The sequence below is a fragment of the Tachyglossus aculeatus genome, chromosome X2 (genome assembly GCF_015852505.1).
Source record: "Tachyglossus aculeatus isolate mTacAcu1 chromosome X2, mTacAcu1.pri, whole genome shotgun sequence".
Classification (NCBI taxonomy): domain Eukaryota; kingdom Metazoa; phylum Chordata; class Mammalia; order Monotremata; family Tachyglossidae; genus Tachyglossus; species Tachyglossus aculeatus.
This window is the reverse complement of record NC_052100.1, coordinates 16,437,842-16,443,391: the sequence shown is the minus strand read 5'-3', so window position 1 is coordinate 16,443,391 and position 5,550 is coordinate 16,437,842. Positions and strand designations below refer to the sequence as shown.

The following is a 5,550-nucleotide window of genomic DNA, read 5'->3' as shown; positions in this document are numbered from 1 at the left end:
CCTGTAAAATGGGGATGAAGACTGTGAGCCCCGCGGGGGGCAACCTGATCACCTTGTAACCCCCCAGCTTCATTCATTCATTCATTCCGTCATAGTTATTGAGCGCTTACTGTGGGCAGAGCACTGTACTAAGCGCTTGGGAAGTAGGAAAGCATTGTGGCTCAGCAGAAAGAACCCGGGCTTTGACGTCAGAGGTCATCGGTTCAAATCCCGGCTCTGCCACTTTCATTCATTCAGTCGTATTTATTGAGCGCTTATTGTGTGCAGAGCACTGGACTAAACTCTTGGGAAGTACAAGTCGGCAACATATAGAGACGGTCCCTACCGAACAACGGGCTCACGGTCTAGATGGGGGAGACAGAAAACAAAACGACACCTGGAGACAGGTCAGGACTTCCTGACCCCTCCTGCCCTCCCCCGGCACCCCGTGACCCCTCCTCTCCCCCTCAGCAGCCCCTGCCTCCCTGCCACTTCCTGGCCCTCCCACTCCCTCCTGATCTCCCTCAAGTCCCCTCCTGAACCCCACGACCCTTTCTGATCCCCTAGGTATCCCCTGATCCCATCCCCTCCCACTCCCGGCCCTCTGGCATTCCCAAGTCCTTTGACGCTCCCTGACCTCCTGGGAAGCCCTGACCCCTACCCCCTCCTGCTTCTCTCTCAGCTCCAGCCCCTCCTGCCCCTTCCCACCCCCTGCCCGCTGCTGCCCCATGTCCCCTGCCCCAGCGTTGCCGTCACCACGGGCTCCTTCCTCTCCAGCAAGCGGGCCGGGCCTCGGTGGGCCGCCGGGGTCAGAGGGCAGAAGTGGACCCGGCAGATCCTGAAGGGTCCTGGGGAGCTCAGGTGAGTGGGGGCTCCGGTCCGGCCCGTGGCTCTGACCCCTTTCAGGCAGAGGCCTAGCCTGGCTTTGTTGCTGCGGCCCAGCCACCGGGGACCCAGCTGGGGCTGGGGAGGTCAGCGGGTCAGTGGCACTTCCGGGCAGCGTCTGTGGGCCCGTCTCCTTGGACCCCACTCTTCCCATCCCTCCGGGCCATCCCTGCCCCTGTCCTGCCCACCCCTCAGCTCCCCCAGCTCTTTCCCCGCCAACTCTTCCCGCACTTGGCCCGTTTCTGTCCAGCCTCCCGCCTCAGGGCTCTCCTCCCTCCCCGGCTCTTCCATCCCTCCCCTCTCTCCCGTGACTGGTTCCTGGAGGACCACGCTGCCGGACGCGCCGTCGGGGTGGCCGAGGCAGCAGGGGACACTGGTGGGAGACGTGTGTGTGAACGGCCACCGGCCGCGCCCCGACCAGTTTCAGGATTGCATCTCCTATGCCCTGCAGGTGGGGACCTGCATGGCTACTGGGTGGTTTCCCGGGCCGGCAGTCTAGGTGCCGCAGCGTGTGTGCCGTCTGTGCGGTGTAGGCGCTGCCGTGTGACTCCCTGGCCGGGCAGTGTCCACTGCAGGGAGGCATCCCGGCCAAGCAGCGTAGACACCCCCGTGTGGCATCCCGGCCAGGCGGTGTAAACGCTGCAGTGCGGTGTCCTGGCCGGACAGTCTAGCTGCTGTAGGTCTTCGGTGTGGGGCTGGACTGACTTCAGTGTCCTCTCCACCGCTGCTGGAGGAGGACACTTTTCTGGGCTACCTCTCCGTCCGGGAGACCCTGACGTACGCAGCGCAGCTGGCCGTCGGCACCGGCTCCCCTGACTTCTTCTGCAGGAAGGTGGGTGAGCGGGCATCGGCAAACCCTAAGCGTCCAAACTATGCTCTTCTCTTGGGGAGAAGTCCATGCCTGAGTTTACCCCTTCAGTCTCTGGGCTTCTCATTTCAGGGGCTACCCCAGAGGCCCTCTGGCCACATGCAGAATCCTTGGGGTTTCCAGACGGCCTTCCCCACAGGGACTCATGGGCAAAAGAACTTGAGGGGATCAGGGTGGGGGTGGGACACTGGGTGGTCACTCTGTGCCCTCAGGGAGAGGCAGGGCTATTTGGTGGACATACTGACTGTACTCTGTGCCCACAGTGGTGTGGCCATGTGGTGGGCACACTGACCATGCTCTGTGCCTGCAAGCAGAGCGGTGGCCATGTGGTGGGCATGCTGACTGTACTCTGTGCCCGCAGTCAGAGCAGTGGCCATGTGGTGGGGACACTGACCACGCTCTGTGCCCGCAGGCAGAGCAGTGGCCCTGTAGCGGTCAAGCTGAGCTTGTTGTGTGCCCACAGGTAGAATCGGAGATGGTGGAGCTGAGCCTCGGCCACGTGGCGGACACGCCGATCGGGAGCCGTGCGACCGGAGGCGTTCCTAATGACGAAAGGCATCCCGTGTCCTTCGCGGCCCAACTCCTCCGGGATCCAAGTAAGTGGCTGGCCTGTGAAGCCATCTCTGGGCACTTCAGGGGGCCCCAGAAAGCAGGCCCTTCTGCTCTGATGTGGGTACTTTAAAGTGCTTTAAAGCCAATGGTAAGGAGTTTCTGTTTGATGCAGAGGTGAATGGGTAGCCGCTGGAAGTTTTTGTAGAAAACCGATCCACGTAGCAGAATGAAGTATGAACTGTAGTGGGGAGAGACAGACGGCTGGGAGGTCAGCAAGGAGGCTGATGCAGAAATCCAAGCGGAATAGGATAAGCGTCAAAATGACACGAGCCACAGCACCATAAACCCTGGCATCATCGTTCATTGTAGTGTGGTCAGTAGGTGCCATGAAGCTCAGCAGCTTACTAAGGACATGATACCGGAGTTTTCTTCCTTTGCTGGCTTTCCTATCCACTTTCCTGTGAATTTTACTCCATAACTTCTGAATAGCCGGCCATTGCCCGCCCGTGGCCAACCGATCATTCGGATCCAAGGAACTGGTCTTCCATTCTTTAAGTTCTCCCAGAAGCTGGTGGTAAAAGTCATCATCACCAAAGATCTCTTCATCCAGGTCCTTCAAGTGAGCATTGGCTGGAGCCTGCGGCAAAATCTCCTGCTGTCCTGGCACGCTGTCGGGGATAGGCTGGAGTTCTGGCTCGGCCTTGCCGGGAACACGGTACAAAGAATGCTTAGTCTGCATCCGCCGAAGTAATCTCTCTTTGTCCATCGGAATATGGTCTATCTGAGTCAGGATTGGGCGCTCAAAGGCTCCAACACCCTTTCCTGGCTTGCCAGAAGCCAATTTGGTTTTGTCGTGCCATTTTTGCAGCGTCCGGTTACGATAGGATGTGAAATCTGCAAAGCCTTTTACCATTAAGTAAGGGTAGTCACTCATCTCTAGCTTGCTTCCACTTAGGTGGCCCTTTCCTCTGCAGCTGCTGCTGCTGCTGTCCCTCCTCAGCTAGCAATACCTCCTCCTCTTCACTGGAAATTTCCTCCTCACTCTCTGCTTTGGGTTTTTTCCCACCTACCAGGTGCCTCGTGTCTGGACGCTGGTAAAGCAGTTCATCCTGAAGATCCACCAGAGACCTCAATAATGCTTTAAGTGCCTTGTGACTGTTTTTCAGGATGCTGGCAAACTCTGATCCTCCCTTGTCCTTGAATGAGGATCGTTTCTGGCTGCGGAAGCTGGTTGGTGGTGAACAGGGCCTTCTGCAATTTGATTCTTCCTTCCAAAAGCAGGTCCCATAACGCTATTTGGTTCTTCACAGCTCTTCCTTTCTCCATGTCCTCTGTCACTTTCCATTTCCATCTCCATTTCTATGTCCCACATGGGGCTAATGGCCTTAATCCCCATTTTCCAGGAGATGGAACCTAAGCCCAGAGAAGTGAAGTGACTTGCCCAAGGACCCACAGCAGACAGGTGGCGGAACTGGGATTAGAACCCAGGTCCTTCTGACTCTCGGGCCCAGGCTCTATCCTCTCGGCTACTCTGCTTCTCACCGTTAATGTGGGTATTCAAGCTTTGGCTGTATTTTATGGCCCTCTGACGAGAAGCTCAAAACATTTTGCAGACGTCATCTCCTGACGGCCCACCGAGTCCGGGGAATATTGTCCCGTCCCAGCTTGACCACCATATCGGTCTCCTCACCGGTCCCTCTGTCTCCGGTCTCTCTATTGCCCAGGGTATTTTCCAAAAATCTCACCTGGAACAGCGATAGTTAAAGCCATGGAAGTGAATGAGCTCCCCAGAGGGAGTGAGGGTAAAGTCAGACGGAAAAGGTCTCAGAAGAGAACCTCAAGATGGAGGGAGAAGAGGAACTGGTGAAAGACTATTTCTTGACTTTGTGTTTTGAATGGCATTTGTTGAGCACCTCCTATGTGCGAGGCACTGTTCTAAGTGCTGGGGTTGATACAGGATAATCGGGTTGGACAGAGTCCCTTTCCCCCATAGGGCTCACAGTCTTATTCCCCATTTTACAAACAAGGTCACCGAGGCACAGAGAAGTGAAGCGACTTGCCCAAGGACACCCAGCTGACAAGTAGCGGAACTGGGGTTAGAACACGGGTCCTTCTGACTAGTAGGCCCGGTCTCTGTCCACTAGGCCTTGCCACATATAGACTCCGAAACCATCGAGGGGCAGATGAGAACCGTGTCGACCTGTGTTCGGCCCACCTGTCCGGGATTCCGGCACGCTGTCGGGCACCGTGACTCGTGGGAATTTTTTGTGCTCGCTCTGTGCCGGGCCCTGTACTAATTGCTTGGGCAGAAACTAGCTAATCACATCGGACACGGTCCCTGTCCCTTTTGGGGCCCACAGTCTTTGTCCCCACTTTGCGGATGAGGGAACTGAGGCACAGAGAAATGAAGTGACTTACCCAAGGTCACACAGAAGACAAGTGGCAGAGCTGGGATTAGAGTCCATGATCTTCTGACTCCCAGAACCGGGTCTGTGTTTTAGACGGAAAAACATTGTTTTACCACGGAAAAGCATTTCATCGTCACGGGCGCGTGATGATGACACTCCCCCGATTCGAGGCCAGAAAGGAGGGGATGCAGGCAGGAGCGGGAAGGCTGGGTCTAGGCCATAGGCCTGGGGTTTCCTTTGGTAACCCCCTGCCACACCCTAGACCGAGCCACCGGAGCCCGTCGTCGCTATATGGGGGTCGCTCACTAGCCTCGCGTAGCCCGAGCAGCCATCTGACGGTTATCGGTCAATCGTATCTATTGAGCATTTACTCTGTGCAGAGCACTGTACTGAGTGCTTGGGAAAGTACACTGCAGTAGAGTTGATAGACATAATCCCTGTCCTTAAGAAGCTTGCAGTCTACAAGGGAAGACAGACAGAAGTGCTTAGAGGGATACCATCCAAGTGCACAGGCCACATAGAAGGGAGAACAAATAGGGGAAATGAGAACTTAGTTGTGGAAGACCTTTTAGAGGAGATAATAATAATAATAATAATTCTGGCATTTGTTAAGCGCTTAGTCTGCATCAACCACTGTTCTAAGCGCTGGGGTAGATACAAGGTACTAGGGTTGTCCCACATGGGGCTCACAATCTTAATCTCAATCCCCACTTTATCGATGAGGTAACTGAGGCACAGAGAAGTTAAGTGGCTTCCCCAAGGTCATACAGCAGACAAATGGAGGAGCCGGGATTAAAACCTACGTCCTCTGACTCCCAAGCCTGTGTTCTCTCCGCTAAACCACGCTGTGGAGAAGTG

General features: G+C 56.0%; 1 pseudogene; it reads right to left on the bottom strand.

Annotated features, from left to right (window-relative positions):
• Positions 1-2,093: 2,093 nt before the first annotated feature.
• LOC119949171 lies at positions 2,094-3,619 on the bottom strand (annotated as a pseudogene).
• Positions 3,620-5,550: the final 1,931 nt, after the last annotated feature.